The sequence below is a fragment of the Vulpes lagopus genome, chromosome 24 (genome assembly GCF_018345385.1).
Source record: "Vulpes lagopus strain Blue_001 chromosome 24, ASM1834538v1, whole genome shotgun sequence".
Taxonomy (NCBI): Eukaryota; Metazoa; Chordata; class Mammalia; order Carnivora; family Canidae; genus Vulpes; species Vulpes lagopus.
Genome location: NC_054847.1, coordinates 29,819,348 through 29,840,994, shown reverse-complemented (window position 1 = coordinate 29,840,994; position 21,647 = coordinate 29,819,348). Strand labels below are relative to the sequence as shown.

Sequence of the window (21,647 nt, the reverse complement as noted above, 5' to 3'; positions counted from 1 at the left end):
TGTATGGTCCTCAAACCTAAAATATTTACTATCTACCCCTTGATAAAATGTTTGCCAACCCTTGTGGTACAGAACTGCTTACTGGATTTTTATTAGTCTAACAAAATATACCAATTCAATGGAATATTTTGACAACTTACATTTCATATAATTATTATGTACTTGGATATAAGCCTACCATTTTGCTATTTCTTTTCTATTTGACCCATCTCTTCTTTCATTTTCTGTTCCTGCCTTCTTTTGAACAAAATCAATTTTTTAGTATCCCACCATACTCATCTATCGACTTATTAGCTACCTCTCTGTGTATCTTTAGTGGTTATTCCGGAGTTTAGATATGCAATCTTAACTTAACACAGCATAGATTTAAACAATACCAAAAAAAAAAAAAAATACCATACTATTCCCTAAATAATGTAAAAATCTTATGACATTTACCTTCAGTTCTCCCTCTCATTTTTTGCCTTGTCATACATTTTACTAGTTATATACATCAAAAACCTAATAATATTTCATATTTTTATTACATTTTATGATTCAAACAATTTTTTAAATTAAAAATATATTTTTTGGTATAATTAACAGTGTTATTTCAGGTGCATAATATAATGATTCAACAATTCTATACATTACTCACTGCTCATCACACTAACTGCATTCTTAATTTCCTTTATCTATTTTACCCATCCCTCCACCCACCACCCCCCTGTCAACCTCTGGTTTGTTCTCTGTATTTGTAAGTCTGTTCTTTGTGTCTTTTTGTTTGTTTGTTCATTTGTTTCTTAAATTCCACGTACGAGTGAAATCATATAGTATTTGGCTTTCTCTGTCTGACTCAATTCACTCAGCATTATAGTCTCTAGGACCATCCATGTTGTTGCAAATGGCAAGATCTCATTCATTTTTATGACTGAGTAATACTGAAATATACATATACCACATCTTCTTTATCCATTCATTTATGGATGCACACTTAAGTTGTTTCCATACCTTAGCTATTGTAAATAATGCTGCAGTAAATCCAGGGGTACATATACTTTTTTCAAATTAATGTTTTCATTTTCTTTGGGTAAATACTCAGTAGTAGAATTATTGGATCATATGGTATTTCTATTTTTGATTTTGAATTACCTTTTAAAATTTTTAATGAGAAAAAAGTCTTTTTATTTACCTATGTATTTACCATTTCTGGGGCTTTTCATTCCTTTGTGTGAATTGTGCTCCATTTAATGCTGTTTTTCTTCTCCCTTAAGACTTCATTTAATATTTCTTGCAACAAATGTATGTTGGCATTAAACTCTTTCAACTACTTTGTTGTTTTATCTGAAAATGCCATTATTTTAGATTGTTTGCTGGATATATAATTTTAAGTTCATAGTTTTCTTTCAGTTCTGATCTTATCCAATGTTTTTTTAATTTTCATTGTTTCTGTAGAGAAGTCAGTACACTTTCTAACTTTTGTGTTTTGTACATACTGTGTCTTTTTTCTGGGCCTTTATGATTTTTCTTTTTATTACTGGCTTTCAGAAATTATGTCTTGGTGTGGTTTTCTTTCCTGTTTGAAATTAGTTAAACTTCTTGGTTTTGTGAGTTTATATTTTCCATCAAAACTGGAAAAACTTTGGTCATTATTTCTCAAAATATTTCTTTGTTTTGGAAGTCCAATTACACTTTTTTTTTTTTTTTAGACCACATGGTAGTATCAGGACATTGAGGTGTCATTTGTTTTTTGTTCTTGTTTTTTGTTTTTCAGTTGTTCTTACTCTCTGCTTCCATTTGGAAAATTTAAGTACACTTACATTTTCATCTTCAGTGTCTAATGCATTGCTTAACCCATCCAGTGGATATTTCATTTCATATGTGGGAATTTCTAGAGCTAAAAATATATTTTCCATAACTGTCCTCATTATTTCAGTATTTTTCTTTAAATCTTAAATAGTAAACAATTAGCTGTTTTAAAGTCTTTGCTAATTATATCATCCCTGTCAATTCTTAGTCTCTTTTCCCTTGGTTTGGCTACGGTATCTGGCATTACACATGGGGAGAGGTCAACACTCGGTCCATGCCATTCTCAGTGAGCTTAGAGGACATATGTACCATATGTATGAGGACCCATGGTCAAGTAGGTACAATACCTTTTTCATAAGAATGTTAGAGTTGGAGACAGGAGGTAACATAGTTTGAAAAGCGTTTTAATAGAGATAAATAATGCTAAATATCCACATATAAGGGCTATCTACACAAGCCCACAAAGGTCAAATAAGCCTTCTAAATTAATAGTATGAGTCACCATAATGTCCTCTGTTCTTTACACTGCTAAAGAAAAATGTCTGATTATTCAGATGAATTAGTTTATTTTGATAAGGAAATGAAAATTATATAAATCAATATTTTTTACATCTTTCCCTTAATTTCAAACTTTCAGGAAAAAAATCAAGTGAACAAATGAAGAAAAATGCAAACTAAATGCTTAGCACATCCAACCCCCCATATTCTAGTTGATTGCTTCTGCTTTGTTAAAATACATATTCGTTCACTAATCTGGAGTACAAAAGGAACATGTTTATTTATTTTTATTTTTATTTTTTAAAGATTTTATTTATTTATTCATGAGACTCGATCCTGGGTCTCCAATGAATGAAGGTGGTGCTAGTAAACCGCTGAGCCACCCGGGCTGCCCAAGCAACATGTTTATTATAGAAATTTAGGAAAGCATAAAAAAGGACAGCAAAAATAAATTCACTCATCATTTTATACTAAAAGATAATCTCTGTTACATTTTGGTGCATGTGTATAGACATTCACTTTTTTTAAAAAGAAAAATGAGTAGTAAAAAGTTAGTTATCTCAGAATAGTTTACTCTATCAATATACGTTGAACATTTTAGACATTTAATGGACATTTTAGTTGTTTTCAAACATCATGAAAAATAATTCTTTTAAAGATTTATTAATTTATTTGAGAGTGAGCGGCAAGAGAGAGGGAGAACATGCACGGGGGAGGGATAGAGGGAGAGAGAAAATCTCAAGCAGACTCCCTGCTGAGTATGGAGTTAAATCCTAGGACCCTGAGACCATGACAAAGCAGAAAACAAGAGTCAGATGCTTAACTGACTGAGGCACCCCAGCACAGCAAATAACTCCTGGTGATATGCTTAGGAGAAACTTTTAGAAATGTGATCCCTGGGTTAATGAACAGTACACAAATGTAAAGGTTTTGTTAGAGTTTCTTCCAGGAAGATAATACCAAGATGCTGGACTAGAACAGCTGCTGGATCCTTCTCTAAGCATCAATTCCAGTAGGAATTATAGACAGAAAAAGCCAAGAATAAGAAAACTCAAAAACTCCTAGGGAAGGCAAGGTGGTATAGAAGACCATTGTGAATTGTTAAATGTGCTTGGGCCTTGGAACCCAGATTCTAGAGCAGGAAGGAGCCTATAGACTGTGGGAGGACAAAGCTGGAAGTGAACTATCATTAGAGTTCTGCTTTTGATTCTTTCCTATTCTTTCATTGCCTTGAAACAAAAATTGACTGCCCTCATATCTGCAAAGACTCAGACTACTAAATAAATGCCTTCAGGAGTAAACAGAGTACTTATAAAGAGCTAAGAAACAGGCATCAAAAAGGATGACTACTTACCATTTGCATCGATGTGGATGGAACTGGAGAGTATTATGTTGAGTGAAATAAGTTGATCAGAGAAAGACAATTATCATATGGTTTCACTCATATGTGGAATATAAGAAACTGTGCTGAGGATCACAGAGGAAGGGAAGGAAAACTGAATGGAAGTAATCAGAAAGGGAGACAAACCATGAGAGACTCTTCTTAATTACAGGAAACAAACTGAGGGTTGTGGAGGAGAGGTGGCTGGGGGGATGGGGTAATTGGATGATAGGCATTAAGGAGGGCACATGATGTGATGAGACCTGGGTGTTGTATGCAACTGATGAACCATAGAACTCTACATCTGAAACTAATGATGTACTATATGTTGGCTAACTGAATTTAAATAAAAAAAAAGAAAAAAGAAAAAGCTGAGAAAAACATGGGGGACTAACTAACCTGGGGCATACTACCTGATACAACCTACGAATTTAATGCAATCTCTATCAAAATATCAAAAACATTTTTCACAGAACTAGAACAAACAATCCTAAAATTTCTATGGAACCACAAAAAGACTTCTGTAGCCAAAGCAATCTTGAAAAAGAACAAAATTGGAAGAATCACATTCCCAGATATTAAGATATACTACAAAGCTCTAGTAATCAAAACAGAATGGTTCTGACACAAAAGCAGACACAGAAATCAATGGAAGAAAATAGAGAGCCCAGAAATAAAAGCACAATTATATGGCTAATTAATCTTTGACAAAGGAGGCAAGAATATACAATGGGAAAAAGATAGTCTCTTCAACAAATGATGCTGGAAAATGGAGAGCAACTTGATAAAGAATGAAACTGGATCACTTTCTTACACCATACACAAAATTAAACTTGAAAATACATTAAAGACCTAGATGTGAGACCTTGAAACTATAAAAATCCTAGTGGATACACAGGCAGTAACTTCTTTGGCCTCAGTTATAGCAATTTCTTAATAGATATATCACTGGAGGCCAGGGAAACAAAAAGAAAAATAAACTATTGGGACATCAAAATAAAAAGCTTCTGCACAGTGAAGGAAACTATCAACAAAACTAAAAGGTAACCTGAATGGGTGAAGATATCTGCAAATGATATATCTTTTTTTAAAAAAAATATTTTATTTATTTATTTAAGAGAGAGAGAGAGAGAGAGAGAGGCAGAGACACAGGCAGAGGGAGAAACAGGCTCCATGCAGGGAGCCCAACGTGGGACTCAATCCCGGGTCCCCAGGATCACACCCTGGGTTGAAGGCGGCGCTAAACCACTGAGCCACCTGGGCTGCCCCTGCAGATGGTATATCTAATGAAGGGTTAGAAACCAAAATATATAAAGAATTTATACAACTCAATATAATAAAATCCAATAATCCAATTAAAAATGGGCAGAGGAAATGAACAGATATTTCCCAAAGAAGACATATAGATGGTCAACAGACACATGAAAAGATATTCAACATCTCTAATCATTAGGGAAATGCAAATCAAAACTACAATGATATATTACCTCATACCTGTCAGAACGGCTAAAATCAAAAACACAAGAAACAACAGTGTTGACAAGAATTGGAGAAAAAGGAACCCTATTGCACTTCTGATAGGAATGCAAACTGGTGTAGCCACTGTGGAAAACAATATGGAAAAAATTAAAGATAGATTACCATGATCCCATAATTCTAATACTGGGTATTTATCCAAATACAAAAAAAACCCACACTATTTTGAAGATATGTGCATCCCTCCATTTATTACAGCATTATTTACAATAGCCAACATATGGAAGCAGCCCAAGTGGCCATCTATGGATGAATAGCTAAAGATGATACGGTATATAAACACAATGAAATATTACTCAGCCATAAAAAAACTATCTTGCCATTTGCAAAAATATAGATGAATCTAGAGGGCATAATGCTAAGTGAAATAAACCAGTCAGAGAAAGACAAGTACCATATGATTTCACTAATATCTGTAATTTAAGAAACAAAGAAAAAAAGAGAAAAACTGAAAAATGACTCTTAAGCATAGAGAAACAACTGATGGTTATCAGAGTGGTCGGTGGGAGGGATAGTGAAGGGGGTTAAGAGTATATGATGAACACTGAAAATGTACAGAATTGTTGAATTACTATATTTTATACCTGAAACTAATATAACATTATATGTTAACTATACTGGAATTAAAATACTTTTTTTTTTAAGGAGCAAAAAAAGAAAAAAATACTATACTTATTTAAACATTGGTATATAAAGTAATGCTGATAGAAGACCTTGGTAAAATTTGTTGTCTTTAAAAATAGCAGCAAAGAGGGCATCTAGGTGGTTCAATGGTTCAGCATCTGCCTTCAGTTCAGGTTATGATATAGGGGTCCTGGGATCGAGTCCCACATCAGGCTCCCCATGGGGAGCCTGCTTTGCCCTCTGCCTACATCTCTGCCTCTCTCTGTGTGTCTCTCATGAATAAATAAATAAAATCTTAAAAAAAAATAAAAATAGCAAGTAAAAGAGAAAAATGGTAATAGTCTATTATTTAAACTAGATAATAGCAACATGATGGAATTAGGGAAGGGGAGAGAGACAACAGGATGTCGGAATGTGTAAGAATCGTTTTAAGGAAGATCTATAAATACTAAGTTGTTATTTTTAAGTAAGAAAAGTTTAAAAAGAAGATACAAAGTGTGTGTAAAAACAAATAATATGGTATAAACACTCAAATGTATCAAAAATTATAATTATTATATGTTTATTGACAGTTTCTTTTCTTGTTAGTGGGTCTATGAAATTCTTGGCTATAATCTCTATTCCTTTTTCTTTTTTGTAAGTGGAAATTCCTTTAGTTTTCTTTTAATAATACATGGTTACGATAAAGTTTCAAATTCTGGAGATAAAGTGAAAATCTTCTAGAGTTAATTACAATTTGGTATATACTATAAAGGACATTAGACCAGATGATCGCCTGTTTTTTTTTTTTTTTTTTTTTTGTTGTTGTTGTTGTTTTTTTTGTTTTTTTTTTTGTTGTTTTTTTTGGTTTTTTTTTTTGTTTTTTTTTTTGTTTGTTTTTTTTTTGTTTTGTTTTTTTTTTTTTAACCAACACTTACCTTCTCTTAACTTAAAATATCTTATTCTTTTGTTAAAATATTTTCCTTTTCTATAACCTTGACACATGTAACCAGAAGTATGGAAACAGTTTTAGGAGATATAATGAAATAAATTCAGGGCATGATTAACCGAAGTTTCTGTTTGTGGGACAGTAGAAAATTATTGGAGTACAGAATTAATTTAGGTACATGGCGGTGGGAGTTTAAGCAAGACTGGGCACATCAGAACCCACTGATCAGGGTTAAAACACTGAATCCCTGGTCAGTTCAAAAGGCAGGTGGTGACCATTACATGGCTCACGTAAATGTGTACACTGAGACTGTCTAGGTATTTCCTGAGGCAAAGGAAACTGAGCCTGGGCTATACATGCAGGTGGGAAGGCCATCAGGTGTTATCAGTACCTTAGGGAGGAGACTGGAAGAAATAGATAAAAAAAACCTGAATAGATCAAAAAGCACTTAGACATAAATAGCATTCAAAGAAATCTCACAAAAATCCTCAGAGCCAGATAGTTTTACGAGTTTCAAAACATATTAGAGAAATAGTAAATTCATATCTTGTAAAATTTTTCCAGAAAATACAAGAATAAAAGCTTCCCATCTTATTTTATTAGGCTAGTGCAATTGTAATTGCAAAATGAGGCAAGAAAAATTAAGAGAAAACAATTACAGCACATGTCACTTAAAAATGAAGATTCTAAAATCCTAAATAAAATATTTGCTAACCAAGGAAAATAACGTATTAAGAATAATACACCATGATCAAATAGGATGTAAACTAGGAATGGAGGGAAGGTTTCACATTAGAAATTCTATTTATATAATTCACATTAATATACCATAGGATAAATGTCATATAATTATTTTAAAGATGCATAAAAAGCATACCAAGCTAGAAATAGAAGAACTTTATTAATTTAGTAAAGGCTATCCATTAAAAACCTTCAGCAAGCATTATACTTAAGTAAGAAATGAGAAACTAGATGCTTCCTCTTTAAGACTGGGCATAAGATAAGGATGTGCCACTACTAACGTTTAACATACTTCCAGAGGAATTGATCAAAGGGATTAGAAAGACAAAAGTAAAAGTATGAGGATGGGAGAAGTAGAAAGAAAACTTCCATTATTGGAATTGAAATATGATCATCTATCTGGAAATAAGAACAACCTATTAAGAATTAGAGAGTTCAGCAATGTTGTTTCAAAATATCAGTACCATTTCTCTACACAAACAACAGACATCAAGAAAATATTTTAATTAATATTTTAAAATACTGATGTCTACTCAAAGAGTATCATGCACAAAATTAAAAAGTTGAAAGAATGGAAGCAGATTTTTTTAATATCTAAAGCTAATAGGAGATGAAGTGCTCTAAAAGAGCATTTATCAAAAGACAAGAACCCATATGAAAAATAAAGAGTATGAAGAAGCAATTTCAGAAAAGGGAAGCCAAAGGCCAATTTAAATGTGAAAACATATTCAAAATCATTACTGATAGGAGGGATTAAAATTAAAACAATAGGCTGTAAATTATGCATATGAGATGGAAAATATTAGCAAGCTCGATAATGTCCAGGGTTGACAGAAATGAGAGAGTTACTGCTAGTGTGGACCAAAGTATTTATTTGGTAGAGCAACTGGCAGGACTTGGTCAAATTAAGTATAAACATGTCTCCTATTACTCAGCAATTGTGCTCCTGAGTATACATCCCAAAGAAATCCTTGCAAACTTCCATGATAAAACAAGTGTGGGGATATTCATCATAACAGTGTTTGCTGTGACAGAAAATCTGGGCGGCCATACTAGGAAATACAGGTCGTTAAAACATGGTAGCCACAAACTATGGAATACTATGCAGCACTTAGCAGCAGTGTAAACATGACAACATAAGTAAATGATAAGCACAAAAGGTTAAGCAAAATAAAATAGTAAGGAACAAAATGAGATACATAGCACAATACCATATATGCATTATAAAATTTCATATACATAAAAAGGGGAAGGGGACACAGTGGAGATATAATTAACACAAGCCCAAAGAAAAGACCCATGAAGGTTCATAATATATTCTGTTTTATTTAATTGAAATTTTCGGTTTAAAATATTTTAAAAACACATGTATATAAAACAATACTTATATTATGAAAAAATATATAACAAGAGAGTGTTTCAGTAGTTATTATAATGACAACCATATTAGAATGCTTCTCTATGGGTTAAGGTCAGGAGCATGGGACTAGAAACAAAAATAAAATAAAATATATAAATAAAATCAGTGCTTTGTGAGGACCAATGATGACAGTGTGCAATGAACTAAGGAGCATGTTTAGCTCTTTAGCTCTATTCTCTGCAAAAGTTCCTTTAAAAAAAAAAAGATTCCTTGCAGCTATTTTTTTTTTTTTTTTAATTGGAAGGATCTGGTTTTAGACTGTGGAGATGAAGGAACTACAAAAATAATTGTCTAATTATTATAATTCAGAAAACAATTGAATAGCTGTTCCAAGTAACCAACTCACCATATATAACTATAGAAATGAATTGGAAATAAATGTCATTTATATTTTCAAGATAAGTCATTTCTGACAATATTCATCACAAAAATCTAGCAAAATCAATAAGCTGCTACCCACAAATTAAGGAGAAAAAATAGACTCTAAAGTACTTGCACTCTAAAAAGATACAGCAAAAAAGAACAAAGGGAAAAAATTTCTGCACCAGAGGCTGTAAATTGTTTTATTTGGTTCACACAGTTGGCAAAAGTAGGTTTTTTTCACAGGCAAAATTTTGTGCTGATACTAAAAAATTAGGACTTCTCAAAATCCACATTTGATTCTTCCAAAAAAGTCATAAAATTAGATTTTATAGGCCTCTTATTTCTACCTCGAGAGGATTCTAGAGCTGAACAAAAGTGCCCCATTTACTGGTCACATATTCTCCGAGGCTGTATGTCTCTGCCTGACATACAACATTATTTAAAATACCTTTTTTGCATTTTGTGCTCCTCATATCTCACTCAAAATTTTACAAAATATATAAAAAAATTACTTAGTAATTTTTAAGTAAGCATGTAAGCAGTCATAGGAGGCATGAGCAGAGCATGTTAATTGAAAGGGTATGACGGGTCACAACAAATCTTTGGGGACTGGAGAAATAGTATAAAGAGGTTTGGTGAATATGACAGGGGTTTTTGGAGTGGTTAAAGAACAAGTTCCTAATGTAGTTAAGGAACTGATTAATGAATATAGTACATTAAGAAGAAAGTGCAGTAGATAGTAATTTTTGTTTAATTATTCTTTCAAATTAAACACTACTGAGCTCTGCTCACAGATTTAATGGAAGCTACTTCATTTCTTCTCCATTCTTCTTAATTGGTTTGCACACTTCTATAATAACATATCAATTTTACTAACTGCCTGTTATAAATGAAATATGATACTTCCTGTCAAGATAGTGTTAGGACATAAAAATTTGTATATGAATATGAATAAATGTGGTTTTAGGGCTGTTCGGTAGGACCAGCAATAGAGTACGGTTAGTAGGTCGAAGTACAGTCTGGAAATTCTATTCATTTAAATGAGATTATTTATGATGTTATATTTATTACTTACCTTGAGTATCTATATTTTAAAGATCTTGTCTGTAAACCATGTAACCTTCAAAGTCTACTTCCCACACGCAGAAACTGATTTCCTCAAAAAGCATCTAAAAAAGAGAAGAAAATATGAATTTGAGGACATAAATATTGTTTCATTTATCTTAAATATAAAAGCAGATGTCAAAATTATTCTTTATGACTTTAGTAAATTTGAACAAGGGGAGGTGTATCTCATAAGACATATTTTATATAAATAAACAGTAGTAACAATGAGACTTTTTTCCACCTAGAAGAATCAGAAAGTTCTGTGAAACATATATTTTGATCTATGTCATAAAATTTAGTACTTTCTACAGTACTAATTTTATCTGGCTACCTAGTTTCTATGACCATTTTTAAGAAATCTAATTTTAGGGACATCTGGGTGGCTCAGTTGGTTGGGCCTCCTACTCCTGATTTCAGCTCTGGTCGTTATTTCATAAGAAATGTTTGAAACGTTTTTCTGGGTTGTGGGACTGAGCCCCAAATTGGACTCCCTGCTGAGCATGGAGCCAGCTTGGGATTCTCTCTCTTCCTTTCCCTCTGCGTTCCCCCCTCCTTCGACTCACACTTACTCTAAATCAATCAATCATTGTAAAAAAGAAAATATATAAACTACATTGATTCTGACGTCCTACATGAACATATCCCTACCCTAGAAAATATTTTCCTTATTCAAAATAGATCCCAAAAAATATATTCTTGATTACATCTGAGTTGCATATAAATGCCATTATCATACAGATCAACTAATTAAATATTGTCTTCATAAAAATGGTCAATATCATTTAAACCACCCAATCAGTACTTTATACCAAACTAGGGTGACTCTGCAGAGGTCTTTTAAGAGAAATTGCCACTAATAGAGAATTAGGATTCTTTGCTAAAGAGAAAATGTTCTTTGCTAAAAGATTTTGATTCTGACTCTCCTTGGTTTTTAAACAAGCCTAAAACAAACAGTTAGGGAAATCGAATTTGGAAGCTAAAATACCATACCTTTAGTACGTGGTGGTGAGTACTATGGATTCCCAAGCCAAATATCAATAATTTTTGGATTAAATAACATGATTATCCCTTTTGGCCATTAGAGTAGATCTCTCATTACTTTCTAGTTGCAGCTGCATGTTAAAAAGACTTAGGACTCTCTTAACTATACTGAGACTTGGTATATTTCTCAGATATTCTGATTTAATTGGTATGATGTGGGGCCAGGGCACAGGTATTTTTTTAAAACCACTAAGGAAGGATATCTGTTCTTCAGATGAAGAAACAACCTCACTGCAGTTATTTGACTTAATTTCTATAAATCAATGAGTAACAAAAAAATACTGTCTACAGATATCTATGAAAACTAATGAATACTTGCTAATCTGACTACTAACAAGCATGACATAAATGGTGGTGGCTGCGAATCTCAAAGTATAATGCAGTTAAGGACCAAAGATACTACTTTAAAATGTAGATTCCTGCCAGATGTCATGCTGTAGACTCTGATTCAGAGAAATTAGGCTAAGGCCATGGATTCTCTATTTTTACAGACATCTCTGGTAATTATATAATGCAAAAGGTCTAAAGTCCCTATAAAACAGTACTATCAGAATTTATGAACACTACTACTAAATCTTCATTATTAGCATTTATAAAAATACTTCTTGAGTTTTACTGTAAGATTACATTTCTAATCTTAAAAGAAATCCTGAGACGCTCAGGATAAGAAATAAAATAAATAGGGCTTTAGCAATCAATCAATGTAGATAAGCTAAAATAATGTTTATGGATAATCTCTTTTCTAAGTTGTGTATTCTCCTAATCAACAAAATACAGTGCCAAAAGAGAAAAACAGAGAGAGAATAGATTATATTCTGTAATGAAAATTTAACTTAAAACTACATATATAACTACAAATATGTCCTCAATGTCTCAGAATTAAAAATGTTTTGGCCCTAACTTAGCAGGGGGGGGGGGTGGTCGGGGGGGGGGGAGTTCTTCTATCATCATTTGCTCTAAGAGCAAAACTAAAATTTTTTTAAAGAAAAATCTTGAGTCATTTCCTTCAACACACACACTAACATAACTTACTAAAAATAACATGAAATAGGCTGTTAACATTTTAGCTTTGAAACTTCTTATAAACAGGTCCAGAAATACTTTGTAATAAACATAATATATTCATATGCACATATTCTTTAGATTCTTTCTGAAAAAGAAAAGTCTAATAAACAGAGATAAATATCCAAGTGTCTGCTATACATAATAAGGATGCTGATCTCAATAACTACTAGCCCTTTAAAGAAAACTATACTTATTTTCACTTACCTCCCTAGTATGGAGGTGCTCCTAATAAAGTATTCTATCTACATGCATGTGCTACTAAAGACTTCAGGTTTTTCTATTAACTTAACATCAATCTTTAGTTTATGACTAAAGTTGATTCTTTTCCCAGACCTACTGCTGCTTAATAGTGAGTAAACAGCCATGGACTTCCCAAATGTCTTCCTGAACACGGAGCTATTCCACCTCTCAAATCTGCAGGATCAGACGCAAGTCGGCCTCTGGTTTACAGCTATGCAATGAAGTACAATGCCTTTTGGCAAGTCTCATGATCTACTATTTGACCCCGGCTGCCTTTTGCTGTTTATCTCTCATCTCTTCATCAACCAAAACTTGGCTCAAATACTGTTTCCTCCTTGAAGGAAATTTCCATCAATCTGACACTAAAAGCTTTCTTCCTCTTCTGATTTCCAACACTAATTATTGAAAATTACTTAGGTAATTAATCAGATACTCACTTATGGTCCCTTGTTTCTATCTTTTATTATTAAGATTTGGCATATTTGTTTTATTCCCTCCACTAAATTATAATTTCCCAGCAAGCCCTAGCCTGAAAGCATTTAATAAATATGTGATGATTTTATTTGTTGGTCTTCTCAGTAACTGAGTATAGCATTTTACAGCGATTAAGTGAGGCATCCAGCTTTTCTCTCTAATATATTTTACAACAATTAATGATTTAAAAATTGTAATTTCCCTATGCTGCAATAACTAGCCCAACTCTTTTCTGGATACCACACCCAATTCTTTTAGTGTCTCATAATCCAGGTAATTTTAGTCAACTGAGGGACAATGGTGCAATAATTGTTGTTAATAGTAACAAATGAATTAACAAGAATGAACATTTTAAAAATTAAATTAGACTCTATTTAAATATACTTAACACAGATGTTATAAGGAACAGGTTTAGTGTACTTTCCTTAGGAAAACTATATACTTTAATAAGAACCAATAACTTTGTAAATAACACAATATATTACAAAAGAATTCAATGCATACATATTACTCTTTAATAACTAAAAATACATGGATAATAAAGTGTCGGCAACTTTGTTTATTTAGATGCTAACACTTCTTCTTTGAAATACAGTAAGAGCTAACATTTATTGATTTCTAAATTCTAACCATCATTAATTAATTTAATCTAACAATCCTAAGAAGTACTATTATCATCTACATATTATAGATAAGGAAATTGAGGAACAGAGAAATTAACTTGTCCAACATTTCACAGTTAACAACTGTCAGAGCTGGATTTCAAACGCATGCAGTCTACAATTATCTACGGTATTTCTTGAAGTCACTGTCCATTAAACTAAAATCTCCAGTAGCTCTGGAAGCCTTACTTAACATATCTTCATATAAATTTCTGTCTTAACACATTCCACCCTTTTACAAGGTTTATCAGGTTGCACACTCAAAGGAGAATGCCATGGGGGTTCACTTCCAACTCTTCCACAAAGAGGTAATTTCTAAGTCCTCATTTAGTGCTACATACATTTTATTATTTTTGTAAAGTCTCTGTACAATTTGCCTAATAAAGCATAATAAATACTAAAGGTTTATCCTAAAAGCCTCAGTCTTGCTTTGAATGTAATGTTCTAGAAGCCTAATGACATTATGATTTATTAGGTATGGCCCTATGCTGGGATATAATATTTATGGTTTTAACTTATTAAAAATGTTTTTTATGATAACCTAAACTTTATTAAAACATTACTGCACTCCCAATTTTGAAATATGGAAGTTCTTACAGGAAGAAAACATACTTTCTACTTCCCTGAGCTATGGGATGATATAAAAAAACCTAAACTTTTTTTTTTTTTTTTTTAAAGAGAAAGTATGAGCGTGGGGGGAAGGGCAAAGGACAAAGAAAAGAGAGACTCAAGCATGTTCCACACTCAGTGTGAAGCTCTATGAGGGACTTAATCCCAAGACTCTGAGATTATGACTTGAGCCAAAATCAAGAGTGGGACACACAACTGACTGAATCCCCCAAGCAGCCTCAAAATCTAAACTTTTATAGGTGATTGTTCTCATAGCATTAGCAAAATGCAATTCTGTAGACCTCAAGATCCCATTCTAATAGGTGACTTCAAAAAAAAAATCTATTTCACAAATTTCATATGTGGTTGAATGCAAAAAGATCACAGCAAAAAACAAAACAACAAAAAAAACCAAATAAACAAAACATGGAATAAAATAAAACCTTCCAGTCTTTTATTTCAGTAAAAACCAAAGAATTAAAAATATATTTAGCTCTTGTCTGCTTGCTTATTTATTTGCCATATCTACTCTTAAAGTTTCCAAATTTCTTCAGTATGACAATAGTTCTAATCATGCAATCAAATGGAAGATTCGTTTTCTCAATTGTTTTTAGCATAGAGAATAATCTTAGCCCTAGTGCATTCAAGCCATTGCTTACTACCAGTTAAATCCATTTAAAGCTTTATTTCAGATCACTTATTTAGTGCACCTTGCATAACTTTTATTTATGTTTTTAATGCAACTGTTCTATTTATGTTGAACAGCATAAAATTCCCTCATTGGATATGCCCCAGTCACTGTTAAAATTAAAAATAAAGAACCACAGGTAATTCTAAATTCTGCCCACCAAATTAGGCCTTGTCTTTAGCCCTCTTGCAACTTGTCCAGATGATCTGGCTTCAGTTAAGACACTATATTTAAAGTCCAAAGTAACTAAAGTTCTTTCATAAAAGTTGATAATAACCAGGCTATTCAAGGTATAATATAAATGACATTTATTATCATTAGAGAAAGAAAAGCAACAATCTTTGTTTCTTTTTATCTTCTTTCTGCACGAGCATTCTCTAAAACTGTGTACCTGATCTAGACAGGGCATCTCTTCCACTGGAATAAATAATCAATTTGGTTTTCACAAAACCACCTTAATTACCTGTTATTTGGGAAATACCAGTGAGTGATTTCAGTGATATCTGAGTGATATGTAAACACCTTGAGAGCTAACCTTTTTGGACAGAAAGAATTATGCACACCGTTTTGCCAAATATAGTGCCAAGAACATGCATACTAATATTCTGGCAATAACAAATTTATTATGCCTGTTATCCCCCTGGGCTGGTTGATAGACAATTAATGAGCTAATAGGGTTGGGACCTCGTAAGTGGGTTGGCAGCTCATTTATTAGTCTAATTCTATGTAGTTTTTCCCAACCTCAAAAATAAGGTTCTTGAAAACCATTATGGATTGAGAACTCAAGGTTGAGAAAATAAGTATGGTGTAGAGAAAGAAATCCAGGATTTGGAGATTGAAATCTTGTGGATATCAAGGTCCAGGTTAATAGATTACATTCAATAAAACAAAGACATTTTAAAAGAAATCTTTTCCATTTATTCTTTCATGCACCAGAACTTTTCAAGGATTTCCTCTATGGCAGTGTTATAGAAATAAAGTGTAGAACTATTCTATATAGCTTTATGATATTTTGTAAAGCTATTTTACTTTTGGAAATGATAAATATACCAGTGACCTTGCTCTCTGCCTTGCTCTGAATGTTGGCACTGTTAAAATTTATGACTAGGATGATATTGATGCTATCATTGTATCTTCTCAGGTTCTGACTCTTGCCTCTCTGACTCCTGACTCAGTAGTCTCTCCTAGACTTTTATAGCAGTTTATCCCCGTTATCTTTCTCACAGCATCTTCAGAAACCGCTACCACTGACATCACCTCCATTTTCTTTGTAAAAGCATCACAGGGGAAAAAAAAAGAGAGAAGAAAAGCAACAGTGATTAAGTACTGCTAATTTCAGTGTTCAAGATTGTGCTAAAAGCACAATCTTGGTGCTAGGAAAATTGGAGTATCTTGGAGATATTGAAGATTTGTTTCCAGATCACCATAATAAAGCAAATATTGCAATAAAGTGAGTCAATTGAACTTTTGGGTTCCCCAGAGCATATAAATGTTATGTCTATCTATACTATATATAGTCAGTCTATTCAGTGTGTAATAGCTTTATGTCTAAACAATGTACATACCTTAATTAAAAACCCGTATTGCTAAAAAATGCTAGCTTTCGACAAGTCATAACCACTGATCACCATAACAAATGTAATGATAATGAAAAAGTTTGAAATATTGCAAGAACCAGCAAAATGTGAAACAAAGAAAGAAAGTGAGCAAATGTTATTGGAAAAATGGCACTGAGAGACTTGCCCAATGCAGGGTTGCCACAAACCTTCAATGTGTAAAAGAAAAAAACAGTAATATCCATTAAGTACACTAAAATCACATAAGGTGGTAGGTGGAATTACTGGACAAGAAATGAGTATATCAAAGGAGAAATTTCAACATCAGAAGGTGCTTAAATTCCTTCCAAAACATGGCAACCTTGAAGGTCCCTTCCAAATTCATGATTCTAGGAATCTGATTAAGAATCATAAGGAATTTTATGGGCAAACAAAAGAATGCTTTGGGGGGAAATAAAAAGCATTCACAAGTCAAAAACCAAAGTTGTACTGCCCCCTTTTGGAGGGAGACTACAGAAATTCATAAACATTTAACAGGACGTCATTAATATTTTTCAATTCTAAAGCAGGATAGTAAAATACAGGCATTAGTTGTATCAATCAGCAATTTATTTCTTAACATATTTAACTAACCCCAATGTTTATTTTATTATTTTTTAAAGATTTTATTTATTTATTCATGAGAGACACACAGAGAGAGGCAGAGACAGGCAGAGGGAGATGCAGGCTCCATGCAGGGAGCCTGATGCGGGACTCCATCCTGGGACTCCAGGACCACGCCCTGGGCCAAAGGCAGGCACTAACCCGCTGAGCCACCCAGGTGTCCCCTAACCCCAGTGTTTAAACAAACAAAATAATATAAATTGCTGGGAGGCCAACATAAGAACAAAACAAGATATTTGGAAGTGATACTGAAATTCATGACACGCAGTGAAAAATTCCAAAAGAACTGAATTTAGCCCAACAACAACAAAAAATGTTTCTGTTAATGATGCAACAGAAAATGGGTCCATAACCCTGTGTGTGTGTGTCTGAGAGAGAGAGAGAGAGAGAGAGAGAGAGACTATTGCTTTTGTACACAACAATCAGAGGTCTTTAAAGAAGTTTCATATAGTTTCAACTATTTAACATTTTGAGGTATTTGATACATAAGACACTAAACCCCAAAGGAAAACACTATTATAAAGATCGATTTCATGAAACGTTCATAAACCTACTTCAATGCCCAAAAAGAAATCCAGATCCAAATATAAAACATAATGCTTTATTTATGTGGTGATAATGAAGATAATAACAGCCCTAAAAGTGATTCCACTAAAATGAGCTAATCAAACTATTAGAATGTTGTAGGAGCTTAAGTAGAAAATACTGAATCAGAACTGAGAGAAAATCTTTTTTAGAAGATGTTCTCTGCATAAAACAAAAGAAAATCATGTTAGCTAAAAATTTAAGAAAATATATACACTTATTAATTAGTACTTGTTAATTAAGACTAATTTAAAGGAAAACTAATTAAGGGGAAGATATATTTAAATTAACTTATACAAAAATTTTAAATATAATTTTTTAAATGTGCATAAAGACTAAAAAAACTGTTCTTATAAGATTCTTAATATAAGTGGCTTCAAAATGCAGCCATATATTATTAAAATCATCATATAAACTCTTACAGAAAACATCAAATTTATGCTGTAAGATTTTTTAAATGTTTGATGATATGGAAATACACTCCTTCCAGTATTTATGGTGTTGATAATATAAAGTATGATCTTTTTATATATATATTGCATACTGTAGCCAAAGTAACTTTTCAAATTATCAACAAAACAAAATAAAATAAAACAACCCTCCAAAATGAGGGGTCCTCATTAATGGAAATAAATCCTCCTGTATTATCCTAAGGGAAGAGATGCTAGCCAGAACTAACTGGAAAAAAAAAGCAATAAGTAGTTGCACCTTGGGAAAATCAAATTCTACTATGATTTCCAACAAAAACAAAAATATATCAGAGAAAAATATTAGAACTCTGTGCAAGGAGGTGAAATCCTCACATGTCAACACATGGAAATAATAAAATGACAAGCATGGAAAATGCAAACAAATGCACAGAAGAGTAGGAATATCATCCTTAGTGATGTCTGAAAAGGAAGTTAATGTGACTGGGGACTATCAAAGTCACCAGTGAGTGTTTGGGGGAAACATCAGTCTCTGGCTTTCTGCATTTTTTTGGTGCAGGCACTCATAGCAGCAAAAGAAACCATATAACATGAGAAATTTTATGAGCCAGTAGTAATGCCTGATTTTATGATGTCTGGAAACAGCTTTTACCAAAAGAGAACAATATTTCAAATCCTACCAAGATCAGTTCAGTATTATGCCAACCTGCCAAATAATGAAGAGTTTTATTAAGGAAAATAACACATTGACACAGGAATAAAATCTTATAAAGGGAAAAAGATGTCTGGATTACACAAATTACCTCCAGGAGTAAACAAAGATGGGGTCATTATTGACTGAGAGATAATTGAGAATCAAAAAAAATGAACTCTAACTAGGAGCAAGTGCAAACAAAAAGAGTTTGAGTCACTCCTGTTTATTAGAGATTTTTCATGTGTAGAGGGTTGCCTTGTCAAGTTTCTTTTTCGAGATATACAAAAGATAAATGGAATATCATTTTAGATCTTTCAAAGATTACAAGAATTAATATTGTGAAAATGTCTATGCTACCCAGGGCAATGTACACGTTCAATGCAATCCCTATCAAAATACCATGGACTTTCTTCAGAGAGTTGGAACAAATAATCTTAAGATTTGTGTGGAATCAGAAAAGACCCCGAATAGCCAGGGGAATATTGAAAAGGAAAATCAGAACCAGGGGCATCACAATGTCGGATTTCATGCTGTACTACATAAAGCTGTGATCCTCAAGACAGCGTGGTACTGGCACAAAAACAGACACATAGATCAATGGAACAGAATAGAGAACCCAGAAAAGGGCCCTCAACTCTATGGTCAACTAATATTCGACAAAGCAGGAAAGACTATCCACTGGAAAGAGGACAGTGTCTTCAATAAATGGTGCTAGGAAAATTGGACAGCCACATGCAGAAGAATGAAACTAGACCATTCTCTTACCCCAGACACAAAGATAAACTCAAAATGGATGAAAGATCTAAATGTGAGACAAGAATCCATCAGAATCCTAGAGGAGAACACAGGCAACACCCTTTTTTGAACTTGGCCACAGCAACTTCTTGCAAGATACATCTATGAAGGCAAGAGAAACAAAAGCAAAAATGAACTATTGGGACTTAAAAAGCTTCTGTACAGCAAAAGAAACAGTCAACAAAACTAAGAGACAATCTACAGAATGGGAGAAGATATTTGCAAATGACGTATCAGATAAAGGGCTAGTTTCCAAGATCTATAAAGAACTTATTAAACTCAGCAGTAAAGAAACAAACAATCCAATCATGAAATGGGCAAAAGACATGAACAGAAATCTCACAGAGGAAGACCTAGACATGGCCAACAAGCACCTGAGAAAATACTCCGCATCACTTGCCATTAGGGAAACACAAACCAAAACCACAATGAGATCCCACCTCACACCAGTGAGAATGGGGAAAATTAACAAGACAGGAAACAACAAATGTTGGAGAGGATGTGGAGAAAGGGGGACCCTCCTGCACTGTTGGTGGGAATATGAACTGGTGCAGCCACTCTGGAAAACTGTGTGGAGTTTCCTCAAAGAGTTAAAAATACACCTGCCCTATGACCCAGAAATTGCACTGCTGGGGATTTACCCCAAAGATACAGATGCAGTGAAATGGCAGGACACCTGCACTCCGATGTTTACAGCAGCAATGTCCACAATAGCCAAACTGTGGAAGGAGCCTCAGTGCCCATCGTCAGATGATGGATAAAGAAGCTGTGGTCTATGTATACAATGGAATATTCCTCAGCCATTAGAATGACAAATACCCACCATTTGCTTCAACGTGGATGGAACTGGAGGGTATTATGCTGAGTGAAGTAAGTCCATCGGAGAAGGACAAATATTATATGGTCTCATTCATCTGGGGAACATAAAACATAGCGAAAGGGGAATAAAGGGGAAAGGAGAGAAAATGAGTGGGAAATATCAGTGAGGGTGACAGAGCATGAAAGACTCCTAACTCTGGGAAATGAACAAGGGGTAGTGGAAAGGGAGGTGGGTGGGGGGGATGGGGTGACTGGGTGATGGGCACTGAGGGGGGCACTTGACGGGATGGGCACTCGGTGTTATATGTTGGCAAATAGAACTCCAATAAAAAATATACAAAAAAATCTTTCAAAGATAACAAATAAAAAACTATGCATATAAAATGCAAAGAATTTCCAGAGATTTGCTCCATCTTCTCAGTTTATAATGCACTAAAATGACTAGGCAGAAAAAGAACTACTTAAACGTTTAAACCACAACATTATAGGTCATTGTGTTCTGTAAGAGTGATTTGAGTCTTAATATCATCTCTCTCGTAAAGCTTCAAATGCTATTTAAAATTAATCAAATATTAAATGTTCCCTATATTGCTGGCATTTATAAGGCTGTGATTTTTCTGATGATTCCCTAGTACTGAGAATATAGTTGTAGATACCACTGTAGATGTAGATACAATAAAATGTACCATATATATATATATATATATATATATATATATATATATATAAAAGTAAATATAATATATAATTTTAGCTTGGTATAGTGAACTGCAAATCAGTGCACGCATGGAAGTAAAAGTTAAATATAAAACATTTAAAAATACCTATTGATGGGCTGATTATAACAGAGCAACTAAAGCAAAAAATGAAATATTCAGTTGATTCATATAGAAAAGAAAAACAAACTATCTCAATATGTTGGGATGCCTCTCTTTTGGACTG

At 33.3% G+C, this 21,647-nt stretch overlaps 1 protein-coding gene across 9 annotated transcripts in view; it reads right to left on the bottom strand.

Annotated features, from left to right (window-relative positions):
* The window catches only part of MBD5 (methyl-CpG binding domain protein 5), a 438,997-nt gene that overhangs the window by 263,469 nt on the left and 153,881 nt on the right, over positions 1–21,647 (bottom strand). For all 9 annotated transcript variants that reach the window (XM_041739751.1, XM_041739750.1, XM_041739753.1 and 6 more), the window contains exon 2: positions 10,355–10,448. The gene's annotated coding sequence lies outside the window, so the exon portion shown is untranslated. The remainder of the gene's footprint in view (positions 1–10,354; positions 10,449–21,647) is intronic.